Here is a 23,208-nt window from a genome sequence, read left to right on the forward strand (position 1 = left end):
GAACTGTCCCAGTTTTCTAATCTTCAGTTTTCAAAGGCCTGAATATGAACACATGGAAAGCAGGGAAGATGCAGTGAATGGGAAGTGATTCAGGCTAATGATTTAAATACAAGTTTGGAAGAGGGGAATCTGAGCGTGGAGAAATATTGTGAGTCAATTTGTAAATAGCTGCTCAACGCACTTTTCCTGGGTGAGTAACAATTGACTGCAGGTGAGAAGAAGAATTATGGTCCTGTATCTGGAAAAGATGCATCGAGATTGTGGTTCTTGGCCAAAAGATACAATAGCTTTGCTCAAAGAGAAGTGGAAGAGCTTCTGGAAGGAGATAAGGACAAGAGGTGAGATTGTTGAGGAAGTTTGTCAGATTGTAAAAAACAGCCACGAATTATTCCCCACCCTGTATGCATATCCCTTTGCATGTGACTGCAGTTTCTCTCATCAGGAGGTGGGATCTCTAACCCTGGAATCTGCACTTGACCATGTGACTTGATTGGTCAGTGAGATACTAGCAAATGTGATGCAGACAGAGGCTGGAAAAATTCTTCAGATAGGGATAGCCCTTCCTACTGTTCTTGGTTACACTGTGACTACCACGATATGAATAAGCCTAGGCCACCTGCTGGATGATGAGAGACACATGGTCCAGTTACTTCCATCCCTCCCTACAGCCAGCCAGACATGTGTGAAGCTGTTGATGGCTAGGGAACCTCAGACAAATGAGTGGGCCTAGTTGATCCCAGATGGAGCAGAGATGAGTTGTCCCAGCTGGTCTCAGCCCAAACTTTTGACCCTTAGATTCATAAGCAAATAAATGGTTGTTGTTTCGAGCTGCTGAGTTTTAGAATGATTCGTTATGCAGCAAAAGCTAACTCATACAAGGTATATGCAACAGTTTGCAAACACCAAGTGGGAAAATGAAAATGCACTTTTGATGTGGGTATAGAACAAGGGTTGCCAAGCTACTGCCCATGAGCCAAATTCAGTCCTCCACCTATTTTGGTAAATCAAGTTTTAATAGAACACACCCAAACTCATTTGTTTACATAGTATCTATAGCTACTTTTGCTCTGCAATAGCAGAGTTAAGTAGCTGAAGCAAAGGCTGTCTGGCCTGCAAAGGCTAAGATATTTACTATTTGGCCCTTTACAGAAAAATTTGATGTAGGCTGTAGCAATAAATGGGGCTTCAAGTATAAAACTTCACTCAAATAGAAGCAGAGAAGTACATATTTTAAGAATTCCTAAATGAATATTATTGAGTTTCAAGTTGTTAAAAAATGACACGTGCTCACTATAAAAAGATTTAGGCACTATGGAAAAGAGAGTGAAAGTCACACGTACATTCGCCATTCAGAGACAACCTTCTTGCAGCTTTGGAACACATCCTTCCAAACATTTCTCTTTCCCTATATATCTTTTTTCTTGAAAAGAGATGGAAGTAATCATACTTTTTTCACTTAATATGTTGTTAATGTTATATTATACAACATATTGATAGCATATATTAATATCATAATTGTATGATAATAATTATGGTACATCTTTATTGTCAATGTCTACATTGTATTTAACTGTATAAAGTCTATCATATATTAACACCTGATTTCTCATTGTTTTAATATTTAGTTTCCCTCCAATTTTTCAGCATTTTAGACACTGCTGTGATTAATGATGAACATATATATGTGTATAAGACACTTCTAGGCACTCATCCTTGAGACAGTATATAAAGAAACTTTTATAGAAGTGTAAATTTGGTGTCAAAGTTTATCCACATTTAATGTTTACATAAACATCCTCCAGTTGCTTTTCAGAAACTCAGAACCAACTTACACCCTTGCCAATAATGGATTAGAGAAAATACGTGCTTTTGACTTGCAAAGTAGACCTTTTCATCTACTAGAGTATAGAGGAAGCAGCTAGAGGACTATATCTACATTGGTCCTACAAGGAGGAACTGGGGTAACCTTGGGAGAAAATGACCATGTCATTCAAAGTCCTCAGTCGTGCAGGGGGATAGCAAAGGTGCTTTTTGGATGACTCGGACTCAGTAGAGCTCTTTACAGGCTAAAATAACGAGCCAAGTCTAGGCTGATGAAATGTCAATAAAGATAGATGTCAAGTCCCTCATCTGGGCTCAAGTAAGCAATAGTATTAATACATGGTGGGGACCCAGTGAATTCACAGCCTCCCGTGTGTGAAAGAGACCAGGGAGCTCAAAGTAGATCAGCAGTGAGGTGTGGTACTGCCAAAGCTAATCTCATCATTGGCTGCATGGTTTCGGGAGGTGAATGTCATTCTACTCTGGGCGCGAGAGATCATATCCATATCCCTGCATTCCATTCTGACTCCTGGATTTTCCAGGGATCTAGGTCTTGTTGAGGTAGGGACTTCTGAAAATGGAAACCAGGATGGCAAGGGATTCCAGTTCATTTCAGATGAAGAAATTCTGAAGGAGTCAGGAAGGCTTAGCGTAGAAAAGAAGAGAGGAGGGACATTAGAAGTGTTTTTCAATATTTGTGTTTTCAAAGTAAATATTCATTTATTATTTTATTATTATTTTAAAAATCATATATTCTCAATACAAAAATGAACACAACCAAAAAGGGTAAAGAAGAAAGGAAAATCACCCTGAACTGTATTATCCAAGAGGAATGTCAATATCTTGATGAACATACTTCTCGATAGCACTTTGCAAATCCATACACATGCAGTATGTACACAATTTTACATGAAAGTTATCAAACTAATCTTTTTCTCACTCAACACTATTTTAATATACATATATCTGTGTCAGCTAGGTCATCGTATTTAATGGCTATTTAGAATTTCATTGTATATGTCTACCATAATTTATATAACCAATTTCCTATTGATAGGATTTTAGTTGTTAAATCGTTTTGCTGCTGTAAGCACACATTTTAATGAATATTCTTGACTTTTGTCCTTTTGGCTAATTATCTTCTTAGGATAAATTCCTGGAAGTAAAAATTACGGATCAGAATATTTGCGCAGTTAACATTTTTTGTTTGTTTGTTTTTTTAACATCTTTATTGGGGTATAATTGCTTTACAATGGTGTGTTAGTTTCTGCTTTAGAACAAAGTGAATCAGCTATAGGTATACATATATCCCCATATCTCCTCCCTCTTGCGTCTCCCTCCCACCCCTCTAGGTGGACGCAAAGTACCGAGCTGATCTCCCTGTGCTATGTTTGCACAGTTAACATTTTGATATTATTAAATTGTCTTCCAGAAAGATTGAACCAATTTACACTCTGCGATGACCTTGTTTTTATTTACATTTCTTAGGTTACTTTGGCAAATTTGAATATTCTTTCATAGGTTTAGTACCATTACATTTCTTACTTTATGAATTGCCAGTTAATATCCTTTGCTCATTTTTGGGGAATAAATTTGTAGAATTCTTGGTAGGTATAGTAACGTTTTATCTCTCATACATGTTACACACACATTTTCCCCTGAATGTGCCAATTAAACTTCTTTATGGTGGCCTGTTGTTGCTGGTTGATTGTTTTTGCTTATTAAAGTTTTCAATTTTTATGTAGCCAGTTCTGTTCATTTATTCCATCCTTCAGTATGTTTAATGATTGTCATATGGAAGTGGATTAGACATTTACTCAGGGTATGAAGAAGACAGGACCAGTCTAACAGGAGAAAAGTTGCAGCATGGCAGACTTCAGCTAAACATAATAAACAACTTTCTTCCAATGAGAACTATCAAATGTGGAATGCACTGCCACAAATGTAGTGAGATCTCCCCAGATTAGGAGATTTCAAGCACGAATTCCAGGACCACCTCTCAGTGATGCTGTACAGGATGAGGCCAGATGGCTTCTGGTGTCCTTAATTATTTATAAGGCAGATTTTTTTAATGGGATGACAATAATTTAATTCTACTCATTTTTCCCAGAGAACTTTTTTCCAAAACTGTAACACCATCTAAAATTCAGGCTTTCCAGGAGCCAACTGGACAAAAGTTGATATGGCAGAGCTGGGAACACTAAGTTGGAATAGCTCTGAACCACTGATTATTATAAGAAAGCATACCAGGAGACTGTTAGGGGTCACGTGGCTGTCATTCGTGAGTTTTGCTCTCATCACCACGCATCACCTTGCAGCCACAGACATTTTCATGAAACCATATGAAGCCCGTAGGAGCTGATCTCCCACAGCTGGGAAGGCAGATGGGTTTAGGCAGAGCTGACTTCCTAGCACAGGTCAAGCCCGGGCCTTGCTACGTCCTACGATAGCATCAGGGCAAGGTGGTGGCGGGCAGGGTTATAGAAGCAATCTGGTGTGATGCTGCTACTGTATAACTGGTGAAACTGAGTTACAGGAAGGGGAGGGAATATCCCAGCAAATAAGTCTTGGACCAGAATGAGAATCTGTGCTTCCTGATCCAACTGATCACATGGTCTTTGCTTGTTGATTTTGGGTTACTCTTATCTGGTAGACAGAATTGGTGGGGAAGAGTTAGTGTTAAACTTAGACCTGGGGCTTCCCAGGTGGCACAGTGGTTGAGAGTCCGCCTGCCGATGCAGGGGACACGGGTTTGTGTCCCGGTCCGGGAAGATCCCACATGCCGCGGAGCGGCTGGGCCCGTGAACCATGGCCACTGAGCCTGCGCATCTGGAGCCTGTGCTCCGCAACGGGAGAGGCCGAAACAGTGAGAGGCCCGCGTACCGCAAAAAAAAAAAAAAAAAACAACTTAGACCTGGAAGAATGTTCTCACTTCTCATTTATTCATTCAACAGTATATATAATGAGCCCCTACCATGTGCAAGGCATTGGGAATTCAGCAATAAACAGGAAAGATAGCAGCTCACAGCCTAGAGGAAAAGACAACCATAAACCATTAATGACAACGTAGGGTGATAAAAGGTCCGATGCACTGGGTGCTTTGGTTGCTCATGGCCACAGCATTGGAACTTGTCCAGGAGATCAGCAAAGGCCTTCTGAGAAGAACCAAAATTAAAGTAGAGACTTAAAGAAGGAGGAGTTGGCTATGAGGAGGAAGGATCAGAGGAGAGAAGAAAGATGATGGGCACCTAATTGTTTCAGCGAAAAGACAGGCTTGTGTAAGGGACCAAAACCAGAGAGAAATTTAAATTCACACGTCTCCAGAGTTGTATAGGGACGCTCCCCATGAATGTAATGTAATGGAGAGAACCAAAATTTAAAACAAGTGGTCAGGTGTTTGGCTCTCAGCCCTGCCAATTTCTGGCTATATGACTTTGGCAACTAATCTATCTTAACTTCAATTTTCTCATCTGCCAGATGGTGATAATGACACCTACCTCACAGGTTTATGCTGAGAATAATTTTGAGGATTATTCTGAGGATGAGCTAATATAAAATTGTCCAGCATGGGACTAGATTTTAAATATCCTATAGCCTCTTACTGAAATTGTCAATGACCAAAATCTATTTCTTTTACCAAGCCCAAATCTTTCTTGTTGCCTGTGGACACGCATCGACTAGATGAATTCAGCAGGCTTTTACTTTCCTGGTTCCTACTTCGGGTCACTGTGGATTTAGGCACTATGAGAAGATGAAAGCAGTAAGAGGCAGAGATCTGAACTTGGAATTTTGTTAGGAACAGAAGGTTAGTCTAAAGTGGTGTCTTTCTTCTACAATGTCTGTCTGTCTCCACCTCCATCTGGTCCATGAGCCCCTGAGGGGCCTATAAAATAGTATCTATAAAATAGGTCATCTCCTCATTCCCAATGATAAGATTCCCAAGTGCCTCACTGAGGAGGTGTTCAGTGAATACTAGCTAAAAGAACCAAAGAAAGTTTGAGAACTTAGGGCAGAATTTAAAGGGTAGTAAACACATGGTATAGATCAGAAGGCTTATCTAGGAAAATTTGTGTAGATCAGGTTGGATTTATAGAGGTAAGTCTGGAATGTTCCACTTTCGTAGATGCTGCCAAAGAACTTTCAAAGTGGCTATACCATTTTACACTCCCACCAGTGATGTATGAGAAATCCAGTTATTCTACACCCTTGCTTGATATTGTCAGTCTTTTATTTATTATTATTTTTAAAATAAATTCATTTATTTTATTTGTTTATTTTGGCTGTGTTGGGTCTTCGTTGCTGCGCGGGCTTTCTCTAGTTGCAGCGAGTGGGGACTGCTCTTCGTTGCGGTGCACAGGCTTCTCGTTGCGGTGGCTTCTCTTGTCGCGGAGCACGGGCTCTAGGCACGTGGCCTTCAGTAGTTGTGGCACGTAGGCTCAGTAGTTGTGGCTCGCAGGCTCTAGAGCACAGGCTCAGTAGTGGTGGCGCACGGGCTTAGTTGCTCCGCAGCACGTGGGATCTTCCCGGAGCAAGGCTGGAACCCGTGTCCCCTGCATTGGCAGGTGGATTCTTGACCACGGCGCCACCAGGGAAGCCCTTGTGAGTCTTTTAAATGTTAGCATCTCTGGTGGGAGAGCAGTGCTATTTCATTGTGGTTTTATTTTGCACTTTCCTAATGACTAATGATTTTGAACTTCTTTTCATATGATAGTTAGCCATTTGAATATCCTTTTTGTGAAGAGCCTGTACAAGTCTTTTGCTCGTTTAAAGAAGTGTTTGTTGGGCTTCCCTGGTTGCGCAGGGAACAACTGCATCAATGTATTATGTGTCCTTTTAGCTATTTAACAAAAGGAACCTATTAAAAAGGCTGTCCTGGACGTTGATGTCTTATTTAACAATGTGTCTCAATGACATTTTCCATCAGCTTCTTTGGAAATGACCTCATTCCTTTTAAGGGCTGCGGATGATTGCTTTGTATTGAAAGCAATTTATAGTTTATAATGTATAATTGAAAGCTACTGATCTCTCCTGAAGGGATCAGTTAGGTTGTGTTTAGTTTTTCCTTATCACTAACAATGCTGTAATAAACATCCTCGTGTACAGGACTTTGTGGGAGTGAGCAATGAATGGCTTGCTCTAAGAGTATGGGTATTTACGATTCTCTTAGTTTTGACCATATTGCCTAAAAGCTTTTCTTGGTTCAAAACCTCCAGCAACATGTGATGGGAACTTTCTTCTCTCTGGAGAGGTAAGATTTAAGTAAGGAGAATAGAGGAAAAGGACAACTTACAATGGAAGGAACAGCATAAATAAAGGCTCAGAGCTATTTCTTAACCTTGGCACGACTGACATTTTTTTTTTTTTTTTGCGGTACGCGGGCCTCTCACTGTTGTGGCCTCTCCCGTTGCGGAGCACAGGCTCCGGACGTGCAGGCTCAGCGGCCATGGCTCACGGGCCTAGCCGCTCCGCGGCATGTGGGATCTTCCCGCACCGGGGCACGAACCTGCGTCCCCTGCATTGGCAGGCGGACTCTCAACCACCGCGCCACCAGAGAAGCCCACGACTGACATTTTTGACTGGGGATTTCTTTGTTGTGAGGACTGTCCAGCGTATCGCAGGGTGTTTAACAGCACCCCTGGTCTCTACGCATTAGATGCCAATAACAAGCCACCCTCTCCCCACCTGAGCCGTGATGACCTAATGTTTCCAGATTTGCCAAATGTTCCGCGTGGGGCAAAATTTCCCTAGGTTGAGAACAAAGACTTGGGAGAAGGGATGTTCAAACGTCAGACTATGGAGTGTGTGTGTGTGTGTGTGTGTGCATGTATGTGTGCGTATGTGTGTGTGGTGTGCATGTATGTGTGCGTATGTGTGTGTGGTGTGCACAGCATGGAGTTACACGCTTGAGGGCTTTTCAGGGTTCATCTGAGGAGCGATCTGTTTCTCCCCTTGATTACCTCATTGTGGAATAATAAGAGCCACAATGTGGAAACTCCCCACTTTTTGTGTTTCTGTTTGGTGAGCTGAGAAAACCACCCCTCTGCCTCTTAATTAACAATGGACAACTCAGGGGTGGTGCCTTCAGTGCACACAGGTTGTTCATGACCTTTGGTCTCATTTGAATCTTGCAACAACCCCTGAGGGTCCTGATTCCCGATCTGCAGCTGGAGAGACTGAAGCTCAGGGAGAGAAGTGGACACCAGGTTCCCCCTCCCCCCCTCACTGGCCCTCAGGGCCCCAGACTTGCCATCACTCTGCTCCGAGGGGCTTGACCAGCTGGCTTAGCTGCTGAATTTCTGAAAGCACAGTATGGAGCCATTTGAATGTATTTTCGTCATTATTTCCATGATCTATTGAACCTCAGAATAGGCTCTCAGTCATCATTCTCTCTCTTCACATTTTGGTTTATTTTTGGAAGTGATGCCGTTTGCTTTCTTTCAGGAAACTCTCTGCTGTGTTTCTAATCATGCCCAAGAGTAGAGGCCATGGTGGGACCTTTAAGGGAACATGTGACAGCTCCTCTCCGGCCGGGTTTCCTGATGTGCGAGAGGATACCCCTGCTCCCACACTCTGCAGGTCTTGCTGCGTTATTGTTAAGTTCCCTTCCTGACAGAGATTGCTTGCTAACTCATAGTAATAAAGACCAATGAATATGTACCTTCAGCTTCTAATGAAGTGCCTGGTGGGTAGAATGTGCTCAGTAAATGTTTGTTGAATGACAGAATGTCTAACCACATGGGTACCTTAGAGCAGTACCACCTGGGCAAACAGGGAATTTGCCTGGGTCCTGCGCTTCAGAGCCCCCTGAATTTTGGAAAGCCATCCCCAACATTTTCTAAGGACCCCATTGATCAGGATTGGCCAGAGCCAGAAATGCTATCCAGACAGGGTGCTCTGGGCCCACCTTGAACCCACTTAGGCCCTGGTCCCCATTTCTCCCCTTTGGCATACCCACCAATCTTCTACCTAGTGCATGGCACTGATTGATGCCCCAGAGGAGCTGCAGGCCTTGCACCTAAGTAGTTGTCTCCAGGACCCGTGACCAGGCCCCAGTTCTAGGAGGGCTGCCTGGTGAACAGATCTTTCCTGATGACCAGAAAGTATTTCTTTTGTAGGATCACATGAAATTGGGCTGTCAGAATGATGCTGAAACACTGATTTGGGGTGACTCACATTATTTATATATACAGAGGACCCACAGAAATATTTGCATGGGCCTCCACATATCCTAGGGGTAACTCTTTCTAGAAGGTCATCATTCGTTCATTCAAGCAGTTATTCAATGGAGTTCATGCCTTCAAGTGAAGTAGTGTAGTCTCTATGAAAAGTGCTATGCTATTTTATTATCATAATTATAATAATTATTATTAGGAGTATGAACATATGCACGGGAACCCAGGCAAAGCAGTGGTTCTTTCAGCCAGCGCGTGGTGTAGGGTCTCAACATAAGGGAGATTTCCTTCCTGGAGGAGATAGCATTGAAGCTTAGGTCCGAAGGAATGGCTAGAGTTTTTCCCAGAGTCCATGCCACGTTCCAGGAAGAGAAAATAATTCTGTGAGACTAAAGGACGCGGTGGGGTTGGAGAGAGGTGTCAGATGAGCTGGAAAGGAAGGCAGGGCCATAACATGAAGGATCCTGTCACCAGGCTGAGGTTTCTGAACCTTTTTTCTGCAGAAAACGCAGTCATCCAGATGCTTTTCAGCCAGGAAAGAGATGGTCAGATATATAATCTAGAAAGTTCATCCCACCGCCTGGGTGGAGGTTAGAAGAGAGGAAAGGAGACCCTTCTAGAGGCTCCAGGTAAGGGGCAACCGGCACCTGACTGAAAGCAGTGGAAGATGCGGCTGTAAAGACACAGCTGGTCGGTCCCCAAACACTGAAAGTTGGGAGAGTCGGAGTCATCCTCTCCTCTCCAGCAGACTGGCTTTTTTGGAAGACAGTGTTCTCCTTTCTCCCCTTCCTACTCTTCTCACTTCCCCCGTCTCTCCTGGTCTGATGAAACGGAGGCAGTGTGGTGAGACAAGACTCCCTTCCGGACGTGAAGGAAACTGAGACCAGTGGCATCCTAGGCATCCCACGCCCGGGAAGACCTTCCCAGAAAAGCCTGCAGAGCACAGAAGGAGACACAGCTCGTTTTCAGCTTGCATGGAAGGCCTCCCCAGGACTTCCGGATTTATCTCGAGGGGCTTCAGGTGGGCTTGTCAGATGCCTTCACAGTGGCACCAGGCAGCAGGGTCCCAGCTCCTCCAAGGGCACAGGGAGGGGATCTGTGGTCTCCGCTTCATGACATGTGCCTCTCTTCCCACTCCCGCCCCCAGCCCTGCCCCTATCCTTCCACCCTGCTCGGAGCAGCCCTGCCTAGTCCTGTTTCCCGTCGCCTGCCTACGGATCCCCTTCAGGACCTGTTGCATATCTGGAAATGACCTCAGTCTTTAGAATATTTGTTCTTTTTGGCTTTTCAAACAATGTCCTCATTTTGCCAGAGGAAAAGGGAAAGAGACTCTCTAAACGAGCAGGCCACCCTTTGTTCTAGGCCCATAAATCTGGCGCGAGCACATGTCCGGCCTTCCCGCCCCTCCAGCATCATTGTCTCCACTGCTGATTAATAGGTCAGAGCTAACTTTAAACTGGCATTTCCTGACCAGCCCATCTCCCTGCCCCCACCCTGCCCGGGGCGGTCCCTACACACCATCTGTATCTGTGAACCTGATTGCACTGCACCCCGCGGCCTCCTTCTCCGGAGGGTCCCAGGCGGCCGCTCTAACTTTGGCCAAAGCCCTCTGCGCGGTTCAGGATTTGACCCCAGGAAGGACTGAGGCTGCGGGGTGGGTGTGCTGCCGGGCAGGTGTTTTCTCGGGGTGTTTGTGCACGCCCACCTTCCCATGCATCCAGGCTTGGAAGTTTCCACCTGAACGCGATCAGAGGGGCTGTGTGGAGAGAGGGTGTGATGATAAATATGGCAGATCCGTGTCGTAAAAGAGATGGTACCAACATGGAAAGATGTTCTTCACGTTGACTAAATAAAGCAGGGTACAAAAGTTGAAAGTTTCTCTTGTCTAGCCACGTAGGTTTTCTGTTTTTTTTTTTTTTTTTTTTTTTTTGCGGTACGCGGGCCTCTCACTCTTGTGGCCTCTCCCGTTGCGGAGCACAGGCTCCGGCCCAGCCGCTCCACAGCATGTGGGATCTTCCCAGGCCGGGGCACGAACCCGTGTCCCCTGCAACGGCAGGCAGATTCTCAACCACTGAGCCACCAGGGAAGCCCCTAGCCACATAGTTTTTATATAACTATGTTTTACTTGGTTAACAAGGAAGTGGAAGATATATACATATACATACACACACATATATATATAATATATATATATATATTATATATATATATATATATATATATATATATATATATATATATATATATATAAATTTCAAAACTGGCGTCAGTTTTGTGAATTGTCCCTGAACTCTGGGATAAGCTCCAGCATCTTCACCATAACTATAACCCAGTTAATAAGAATTCCAAAAGCATTTCTAATTTAGCTCATCTAACAACAGCTTATGCATATTGCAAACCTCCTGACATCAGGCTGCCGCTGGGGAGGCTGAAGCAGCTTACATCGGTTCATTCAATCAGCGGTCTCAACCGCCAATATTGTCCCCGTCCTACAGAGAGAACAGCAAAGTCAGAAGAGGATAAGAAGCTAGTCTAGAGTCACACAGCTAGAAAGTGAGAGTGGAATGTGAGTCTGTGTTTCTGACACCAGTGGCTGTGTCCTTGCTCATAGTCTGCTTCCCTGCTTGCCAGTTTGGGGTTTAGAAAACACAGTTACCAGGTAGAAATCTCAGGAAGCTTAGCAAGAGCCCTCCTGCAAGTCCTCCCCTGGTGCTAACGGCAGGGAGGTCAACTACGCAGCCTCAGGGGGTCTCTTACACTCAATGAATAACTTTCTTTGCTTTCACTTGGGGTCTGAGCACCTCTGGACCCCAAAGCCTTTCAAGGTAGTGGCATCAAGGATAATAAAAACGCACAGAGCTCGTGGCCGATTTCTCTGCTTTCCTCACGTTCTCAGCTGATCAGGAAAACAGATTCACCATAAATAAGCAGGCCCTTGGAGCATCCAACAGAAATAAGCAGGAACTGACACTGAGCAAATCCAATCTGGATAACCCAAAAATCCTGGCTCTGGGAGGCCCTGATGCCTTCCACATTTCAACCATTAAGCCCTTTTGGAACAAATAGAGTTCTGGATTGGTGGTGACAAAAGACTGAGATACACTTACATCACTCACAGGACATTAAAAAAAAAAAAAAGGCAAAATAAAACAACCCCTTTTAGTTGTTGTCACAAACCCTCTCCCCAGGTGGTCCCTCTCTGTTCAGGTATGAACTTTCAAGGCCAGGGAGGCCATAGTTACTATAAAAACTTCAGAAAATACAGATATACAAAAATAGTAACACAAAGGCCACTCAATCTCATCACAAAGACTTATCTTTTGTTGACATTTTGGTGTATTTTTCTTTAAAGGGTGTGAGTGTTCGTGTGTACACATACCTACAAGATAATAAATATAGTTAAATAGGGTTATCCTACACATACTCCTGTAGCTTGCCTTAATCAACATCAAGAATCTCCTTCAGGACTTCCCTGGTGGCGCAGTGGTCAAGAATCCACCTGCCAATGCAGGGGACACGGGTTCGAGCCCTGGTCCAGGAAGATCCCACATGCTGAGGAGCAAGTAAGCCACAACTACTGAAGCCCACGTGCCACAACTACTGAAGCCTGTATGCCTAGAGCCCGCGCTCTGCAGCAAGAGAAGCCAAAGCAATGAGAAGCCCGCGCACCACAAGGAAGAGTAGCCCCCGCTTGCCGCGACTAGAGAAAGCCCGCATGCAGCAACGAAGAGCCAACGCGGCCAAAAATTTTAAAAAATTAAATTAAAAAATGAACATCTGTCCACGGCAGTAGCTACTCTTCTGTAATGTTATTTTCCTGGTTGAGCAGTACTTCATTATATGCACATACCGTTAAAATTTAACCCATTTCCTATTTCACCCATTGCTTCTGACTGTGTTTGGTGTCAGGAATTTATTTATTGGGTACTTTCCGTATGCTGAATCTTTTGCAAATATATCATGATGGGAGGCAGTGCCCAGTGACAGAGACACCCCCCCCCCCCCCTCAGATCCCATCTCTGTTCTTTACTAGCTCTTTGACTTTGTATATGTTACTAAACTTCTCTGAGCCTCAGTTATCTCCTGCAGACAATGTGGGTAATGATACCTCCTTAAAGGGCTGTTGTAAACGTGAAGCGAGATAAGGTCCATATAAGAGTCTGGCCCAGAGCAGGTCCCCAGCAAATGGTAGCAGTCATCGTCGCTGAGGAGGATGCCCTGTCCAGCCTGAGGGAAAGAGGTCAGGGTGGTGTCTGTATGGGGCGGAGGAGCCTGGGTGAGCCTGGGGAAGCTGGGGTAAGCAGGCAAAGGGGGAGACTTGCAAAGAGTCCTCTGAGCCTCTGCTTTAGTTATGCAATATGGAGTATCAGGATTACACGTTTCCCACGGGGATGGCAGGGAGAACGTGCTACTGGCAGATCTGTTGACATCTGGCCATGGAAGAAGGAATAAGCACCACAGGCCTTGCAGGTTTGACTTTCTCACTTCGGGAGAGGGAACTTGAGGTTGGCCGTGGAAGTGACTTCGGGCCTTTGGGTTCTTCCCAGTAGGATTGCAAAGTAGGAGTTGAGGGCTTAGGTCGGGAATCTCAGCCAGATTTGTGTCCCAGTCCTTGCTCTGACTCTGACATTTCTTTTTTTTTTTTCTTTTGGGTCTTCATAATTATTTGATTAAATTAGAATCTATTAGAAATCACCAATGGCTTCATGAAGGACATTTAAGAAAACTCTGCTGAAGAGATATGGAGATATATGTATATGTATAACTGATTCATTTTGTTATAAAGCAGAAACTAACACACCATTGTAAAGCAATTATACTCCAATAAAGATGTTAAAAAAAATTTAAAAAGAGATGTTTTTTCAACTACCAAAAAGAAAAAAAAAAAAAAAAGAAAACCCTGCTGAAAGGCACAGATGTTGAGTTGTAACTGGGCTTGTGCATCATTCACATTAATTGAAAAATTTTTCCAACATTACAGTTTGTGTCTGTGTCTGTCTGTGGGGCCACAGGTTATGATCAGTGTTTTTTTTTTTTTTTAACAACTGTATTGGAGTATAACTGCTTTACAATGGTGTGTTAGTTTCTGCTTTATAACAAAGTGAATCAGTTATACATATACATATGTTCCCATATCTCTTCCCTCTTGCGTCTCCCTCCCTCCCACCCTCCCTATCCCACCCCTCTAGGTGGTCACAAAGCACCGAGCTGATCTCCCTGTGCTATGCGGCTGCTTCCCACTAGCTATCTATTTTACGTTTGGTAGTGTATATATGTCCATGCCACTCTCTCACTTTGTCACAGCTTACCCTTCCCCCTCCCCATATCCTCAAGTCCATTCTCTAGTAGGTCTGTGTCTTTATTCCTGTCTTAACCCTAGGTTCTTCATGACATTTTTTTTTCTTAGATTCCATATATATGTGTTAGCATATGGTATTTGTCTTTCTCTTTCTGACTTACTTCACTCTGTATGACAGACTCTAGGTCCATCCACCTCACTACAAATAACTCAATTTCATTTCTTTTTATGGCTGAGTAATATTCCATTGTATATATGTGCCACATCTTCTTTATCCATTCATCCAATGATAGACACTTAGGTTGCTTCCATGTCCTGGCTATTGTAAATAGAGCTGCAATGAACATTGTGGTACATGACTCTTTTTGAGTTATGGTTTTCTCAGGGTATATGCCCAGTAGTGGGATTGCTGGGTCATATGGTAGTTCTATTTGTAGTTTTTTAAGGAACCTCCATACTGTTCTCCACAGTGGCTGCATCAATTTACATTCCCACCAACAGTGCAGGAGGGTTCCCTTTTCTCCACACCCTCTCGAGCATTTGTTGTTTGTAGATTTTTTGAGACGGCCATTCTGACCGGTGTGAGATGATATCTCACTGTAGTTTTGATTTGCATTTCTCTAATGATTAATGATGTTGAGCATTCTTTCATGTGTTTGTTGGCAATCTGTATATCTTCTTTGGAGAAATGTCTATTTAGGTCTTCTGTCCATTTTTGGTTTGGGTTGTTTGTTTTTTTTTTATTGAGCTGCATGTGCTGCTTGTAAATTTTGGAGATTAATCCTTTGTCAGTTGCTTCATTTGCAAATATTTTCTCCCATTCTGAGGGTTGTCTTTTGGTCATGTTGATGGTTTCCTTTGCTGTGCAAAATCTTTTAAGTTTCATTAGGTCCCATTTGTTTATTTTTGTTTTTATTTCCATTTCTCAAGGAGGTGGGTCAAAAAGGATCTTGCTGTGATTTATGTCATAGAGTGTTCTGCCTATGTTTTCCTCTAAGAGTTTAATAGTGTCTGGCCTTACATTAGGTCTTTAATCCATTTTGAGTTTATTTTTGTGTATGGTGTTAGGGAGTGTTAATTTCATTCTTTTACATGTAGCTGTCCAGTTTTCCCAGCACCACTTATTGAAGAGGCTGTCTTTTCTCCACTGTATATTCTTGCCTCCTTTATCAAAGATAAGGTGACCATACATGCGTGGGTTTATCTCTGGCTTTCTGTCCTGTTCCATTGATCTATATTTCTGTTTTTGTGCCAGTACCATAATGTCTTGATTACTGTAGCTTTGTAGTATAGTCTGATTCCTCCAGCTCCGTTTTTCTTTCTCAAGATTGCTTTGGCTATTCAGGGTCTGATATTTCTTTGTTCTTCAATCTCTTCATCTATAAAATTGGGACCATAATACCAGCCTTGTAGGGTAGTTGTGAAGATAAAGAGAGATAATATATGCAAAGCTGGCACCTGTACAGGGCTGGCACCAATAAGTCATGACTCTGGGGTTTTCTTCCCCACCTGCCTACCTCTCCAACCTGCTCAAAGAAGCTCTACCTTCTGCATCTGCATGGCTAGATGGGACTTGTAGATGGCCAGGTGCCTACAGAGGAGAGAAGGAGAACCCAAATATGGGGAGATGTGGGTATGAGGGGAGAAGGGATAAGGGCTGAACCGGAAAGCTTCAAATAAACTTTGGAAGCAAATGTTCTGGTTCGGTCTGGGCAGAGGCTACTAGGAGATGGGGATGATCTATATCTGCTGGGTGTGAGGCTCTGGAGAGATGCTCTCAGGCAGAAGGAAAGAGCCCAGCCTTGGGAATTTCACACAATCTTTGCCTGGAAACAGGAGGCAAACTTAGATGACTTTTTGAGATCTTTCTCCATGATATGAGGATCGCTTTAACCCTCGGGCAATGCTACCCAAAGTCTGGTCCACAGGCTGGTCCATGAAGAGATAAGCGCAAACACTGAGAGCAAACACTTGGAAATATTTATAACAATTTGACAGACTAATGCTGTATGTGTGGAATCTAATAAAAAAGTTGAGTTTGTATTTTGTATGTCATTTAAATTTTTACATTTCTAGTAATTTGTTTTCATTATATTTTACAAATGTCACAGTCTGTGTTAGAGTGGTGAATTAAAACAAAATAAAACACAATGGGTTACCCCCAAAGACACTTTGAGAAGCACTGCTCTGGGGTACTCTATAAATGTTCTGCACTATTTTTTTCCAAGGAGTTTTTAGCATTTTCACTTTAGAGGCAGAAGTGGAATGATGCGTCAGAGAGAGGTGTGGATGGCGTCTGAAAGCCCTTGGTTCTTGGTCTCACCATGCCACAGGCTAGCTACATGGTCTTATAAAGCCTCTCCTATGAACTGTTTCATTATTTGTAAAATAAAGGTAATAAAACTTGTCACATGGAATATGTGAGATTCCATGCAGGTAAAGGGCCTGATAAGATCTGGCCTATAGTAGGTACTAAAAATATTTGTTCCTTTTCTCTCTTCCCTTTGCAATTGATTTACTTATATAAAAAAGTAAATATTTTGTTTTGTTGGTCTCTTAAAAAAGATTTCCATCCATCCTGTATTTTGGTTGTCCTAGGTTAATGGTGGCTCTTGACATCTCCATAATAATAGTTCCAGCATTTTACATATGTTTGCTCTTCCTCACAGCAAAACCTCAAGGTAGGAATATTCTTCCACTTTGAAGCAGAGCACATTGAAGATGGAGTGGTTGAGTGGCTAAATCTAAGTCATAAAACTAGTGTGGACAGTTTAAAACCCAGGCCTGTCCAGCTAACCAGGCTTCCCCCGTAGTAAGTGCTTAGAATGAATGAAAGTTTCTTCCAGAACCTTCTTCAATCTCAGGGTCACTAGCTCTCTCCTTCTCTTATTGTTTTCTCTTTCATAGGTGACTCTTCTATGGGCCATGGTCGGATGTTCAGTTAACACAGAGGGTCTGGGGACCCTTGTGATTGGAGCCAATGGCTGGATGGGGACCTGGCAGAGTTGTACTTTTAACAGTTATTACAGCAGAGAAAGAATGAAGTCTGCCGGTAGGAGTGCCCAATCCTGCCCCTTGGTCATACCCCCTCCACCTCTGGTAAAGTTGTAGAGGATGTTTTGGGATAGGTATTCTTTTTTGACTCTGGAAATGAAACTTCTGCCATGTTTAGCTGTGGACACATCTGCCGAAGCAGCTGTGCGTGTTACGCAATTGTGATTCTCACCCGCTAGCTCTGGCCTGACCATAGGCAGCAGACACCATCACTTTTCTTGCTCAAGGATGAGCTGTGGTGATGAAAATAGACTTTCTTCCACCCCGCCCCAACCCAGGGAAGAGAAGAGAAGTGATTCCACCATGTCTGTGGGAGGGATCCAGTGGGATGTGGGTGACAGAATAGATCTTGGCTTCATGGTCAGAGAGACCTGGGTTTCAATTCCAGCTCTCAGTCTGAACTTGCTGAGCTTCTGCTTTCTCCTTGGCAAAGTGGAGACAAGAATATGACTTGTCTTATGCTGAGGACTAGGAGGCAAGGTTTATATCAGAGCCTGGTGCTGCAGACTTTGTTTATTAACTCACTTCATCCTCACCACAAACCCTATGAGCAGATACTATCGTTATCTCCACTTTGCAGAAGAGGAAACTGAAGCTGCGGAGATTATATAACTTGCCCACCAGATTGAACTTGAACTGGGATTCAATCTGGTGAGTCTGTATTCTTAACCAGGACTCCACACTGCCTCTCACTACAGGACACAGTAAGCCTCTACTTTCCTGACACAAGTGATGTTCTCTTACCAGAACAGGGTCTGTCCTATGCGAATTGAGATATGAAATTCAAATATGATAAGCCAGAGTGGAAATCCATAAAGTCACTTTAAAGAGAGTCTTCCCGAACAGCGGGACTTGTCAATGACAGGATTGAGGTAACTATGTATTAGAGGATGGAGTGAAACACTATGATGGTGGTTTCACAATCTATGTTTGTGAGGATTAAAGGAAATCACACAGTGACTGGGCAGAGCTCATCCTGGTATCATCCAAGCCAGAGTCTCGGGTGATAGACCTTGAGAATTACAGCTCCATGGACACAACTATCCCCACTGAGCCCATCTGCCAAGGAGAAAAAGATGTCTGATGAGGACGACTTGAGTTTCTGGTCGACCTGATGGCTGTCTCTCCTTGTAAATGAATGCACTGTCACTCCAGTTTACACATCCATCTCTTTGTGTTTGGTTGATATGAATCTTCTGTGAGACACTAATCTATTCTTTCTGTTCTAATCAAATCAGGTTTCTGATTGCAGCAACATCAATGGACCTAGAGATTATCACACTACTTGAAGTAAGTCAGACAGAGAAAGACAAGTATATGATATCACTTATATGTGGAATCCAAAAAAATGATACAAATGAACTTATTTACATAACAGAAATAGACTCACAGACACAGAAAACAAACTTATGGTTACCAAAGAGGAAAGGTGGGGGGAGGGATAAATTAGGAGGTTGGGATTAACATATACACACTACTATATATAAGATAGATAATCAACAAGGACCTACTGTATAGCACAGGGAACTCTACTCAATATTCTGAAATAACCTATATGGGAAAAGAATCTGAAAAAGAATAGATATATGTGTATGTATAACTGAATCATTTGCTGTACACCTGAAACTAACACAGCATTGTAAATCAACTATACTCCAATATAAAATAAAAATTTTAAAAAGAAATTGATTCTAACATTAAAAAAATCAGGTTTCTGAGATGGAAAAGCATAGACAAATCTTGACATATAGGCAGATTTCACAAAAATAATAAAATAAATGTAGACTGTGTGGCTCATTGATGACAGCCAGTTGGACTTGTTCAGCAATACTGCTGATGCACCATGCACATTGCCCTCTGGAAGCTCCCCCTTGGCTTCTAGAGAGTCACTGACTCTAGTCCTGGCTACCGCTTTCCCTGAAAACTCTGGACAGTTTTGATGGTTAGAAAAAACTCTCTGGTCTAACTTGAAAACCTGCCTGCCTTTTGCTCCAAACTTTTGCTCCTGTTCTGCACTTATCTGGCCCTCCATCCTTGGGCCAGCCCTTCAAGAGTTTTGGTGACAACCGTCATCACTCCCAGGCCGTTTTCTTCTCCAGACCAAGTGGCTTTCACTATTTTCTCACACGGTGTCCAGAATCTCCATGGACCCAGTTACTGATTTTGCTTTTCCATAAGATTGGAGAATTTTAATAGGGTTATCTAAGGGCAGAAGAGAATAGACATGGATTCTACAAGGGGTTTGAGGCCCAGCTCAAAGCTGCTGGGTGCAAGAAAGACATGTCATAGGTGAGTTATGTTTTATCTAATAACGATGAGGCTGACTTTGCCTTCTATTCCAAGTTTAAGCTATGGTTGTGTAATGTACATACAATAGTCCTCTTCATTCTCCCATTTTCCTCTGCCACATAGCAGGGATTATCAGGCCCCAGTGGAGAAGCTTTAATGAGGTCTGGGGGTCCCAGTCTGTAGGTCTTGAGTCTCTCAGTGTGGTTTATAATTCTGTCAAGAAGGCAACTCAGGGACTTCCCTGGTGGCTCAGTGGTTAAGAATCCGCCTTCCAATGCAGGAGACATGGGTTCGAGCCCTGGTGCAGGAAGATCCCACATGCCATGGAGCAACTAAGTCCGTGAGCCACAACTACTGAGCCTGCGTGCCACAACTACCGAAGCCCGCGTGCCTAGAGCCCGTGCTCCACAACAAAGACAAGCCACTGCGATGAGAAGCCCACGCAGGGCAATGAAGAGTAGCCGTTTCTCGCCGCAACTAGAGAAAGCCCTCATGCGGCAACAAAGATCCAACACAGCCAAAAGTAATAAATAAATTTATATATAAGAAAAAGGAAGGTGGCTCACATACAGCTGCTGTCAAAGAGGGGGAGCGTGGTGAGTGGTGAGGGACTGGCAAGGAGAGTAGTTGTATGGAATTTTGGCTGTGTCTGTCAACACTGTGGTCCCAGCAACCCTACCTAAGGGATCTGAAGGGTGGGGATGGTGTTACAGCGCACAGACCTGTGGAAGAGCCATCACTACGGCTGCTAAAAGAGCAGCAGTCTCAAGTCACGGTCAAGTAGCTATGTGTGTGTTGGGGACACACAGTGGTATATTGTTTCAAAGGCTGGGAAGAGTGGGGTAGGTCTCTGTGCACTGTCTTGGAAGGTGGTCCAAGGTATACTTTAAAGTGAAAACAAAAATCAGGCTTAAGAACATTTTGTAGAGTGCAATTCCATTTTTGGTGTAAAGAAAACTACATATGTTGTAGAGTCATCAAGAAACACCTAGAAGAAGATGTACACTTAACCGTTAAAAGTGCTAACCTTGCAGGGCAGAGAGAGGGTGGGAGATGGATTTTTAAAAATTTTGTGGGGTATATATTTTCCTTTTTTTTCCTTCTAGCTATTTTCTGTAGATCTCTTCTTTTTTTTCCTTTGTGTGTTTCTATATTGTTTGAATGAAAGAGGATTGCTTTTGTAAAACATACCAGAGCTTTCTAAAAGGAACCCTATGTACTACGTTTGCCTTTATTTTTTTTTCTTAAGAGTAGGTTTTAAAATTATAAAACTAATACATTATTGTAAAAACTTAAAAAGCATAAAATATTATACAATGAATAGTAGGTCTGCTCACCACCCCACTCCCCAGAATTTCTGTGCAGATACAACTGTGTATATGCCAACATGTCCCTTTAAAATCACTCATACAAATGGGAGCCTACAGTGTTCTGCACTCTGTTTTGTTTTGTTTTTTTTTAACTTAGTAGAATTTTTCCTATAATGACATATGCAGATTATCATATGGTTGTTCCATGATTTACTTACCAGAAATTTAGGTTATTTTTGTAAATTATATATGTGGTATATACATATAACAATATGGTAAAATGAGGCTCTTTTAGGCTCAGTTTCTTTTTAAAAAAATATTTACTTATTTATTTGGTTGTGCCTGGTCCCCCTTACCTATTTCCTCTTTATCTGGTCCATCCAGAGGAGGCAGTGAGGTGAGGGGAGGGAGTAAGGTGGAAGACAAAAGATGACCTTGCTTTTCTCCCCTACAGGTGGCACCCACACTAGAAACAGACCTGAGCTTAGGAAGGGTCTGAGCCAACGGATTTGAAATGAAATTTATTTAGAGTTCTGATAAACACACTGGAGTGTGCTTTGAAATGACAGAGACTTTCTGTGAATGAAAGGACCAGGTAAATGAATTCTCAGGGTGAGAAAAATAAAGTTGCATTCTCACTGCACTTTATCGAGTCCAGCTAATTTGATGTACTTTGTGAACATGTGTGATTTTATATGTAGTATACATTTCTACAAGTGGAATTTCTGTACAAGAGTATATTTTAAATTTTGATAGATACAGTCAAATTGTCCTCCATATAATTTGTTCCCATTTACATTTTCCCAGTGATGAACGAAAGTGGTGTTTTCTCAACACATCCTTTCTACTCTGTAAGTATCAAACATTTTAGTCTTTGCTACTCTACCAGGTTAAAAAAAAATGGCATTTCATATAGAGATATTTTCATTATGAGAGAGATTAAGGTTGTATTTCTTTTTTTATCTTTAAATTTTTTTTTTTTTGATGTGGACCATTTTTAAGGTCTTTATTGAATTTGTTACAATACTGCTTCTGTTTTATGTTTTGGGTTTTTGGCCGCGAGGCATGTGGGATCTTAGCTCCTTGACCAGAGATCGAACCCACACCCCCTCCATTGGAAGGTGAAGTCTTAACCACCAGACTGCCAGGGAAGTCCCCTAAGGTAGTTGTATTTCTTTTTCTGTGAACACCACTGCAAATGTCCTTTGCTATCCATTTTTTTTCCTGTTGGGTTGTTGGTCTTTTTCTTATTAATTTGTAAGAACTCTTTACATATTAAGGCATTAACCCTTGGCCTATCATATACGTTACAGATATTTCTCTATGTGTGTTATTTGCCTTTTGTTGCAGGTTATTATGCATTAATGAACTCTCAAGTGTGTGGGTGCTGTTGTATAGAATGAATACACATTTACCTTAGAGTTCTCCTGAATTAACAGATTTTTCTTTTTCCTTTTATATTTTCTCCATCAACAGATGCTCCAAGCCTTTATAAAACCATGGCGGGCAAGGGATGACCCTTGAGGTCAAGAGTTTGGGAACCACTACTCTAGGCTCTACTGGTTCTACATAAGCTGCGCCACCCAGAGCTGAGCCCAGCCCTCCTGGGTTGAGTTCACCACTACATCTCTTGTGAAGCCAGAAATCATTAAATTTCTAGTTCTTCATAAGACACAAGCCACAGCATTTCAACGTGGGGTCAACAAAAAGGAACTGGAATGCCTCTCTTCCTCTCCTCCTTTCTCCTTTTTCCCTTTGCACCCCCTCCCTTCCTCCTTTGCTTTTCCCTCTTCTCTAGCCTCCTAAAGGGGAGACACAAGGCAGACAGAACCAGTGGGAGGGGAAGGTAACAAAGAGGGAAGGCTCTTGATTGTTGAGATGAAGCCTCCACTCTTTTGCTTGGCCTTCCAGGCCCTTCACATCTGGCCCCCCTCTCCTCCTCTCGTCCTCCACACCCTGCCTCTCAGCCACCCAGTCTGTTAGCCCTGCTTGGCCTGGGGCATCCCTCTGGCCTTGCCACCAGCTGGTTTCTCTCCTGAGAGCTTGCTTCCCCTTCCCCGCCTGGTGTACTTGTACTTTTCAAATGTCACTTCCTCTGGGAACTTTTCCTGGCCCCATCTGAGTTAGCCTTCCCTCCACAGGCTCTCGCCTTTCTTACAGTGTTTACCATGTTCATCCACAGGGCTCTGGTCTCTCCCATCAGCCTGGGAGGCCCTTGAAAGTAGGAACTTGCCTGCTTGTCCTCTGGGACTGACCCAGTTCT

The sequence above is a fragment of the Phocoena phocoena genome, chromosome 6, assembly GCF_963924675.1.
Source record: "Phocoena phocoena chromosome 6, mPhoPho1.1, whole genome shotgun sequence".
Taxonomy (NCBI): Eukaryota; Metazoa; Chordata; class Mammalia; order Artiodactyla; family Phocoenidae; genus Phocoena; species Phocoena phocoena.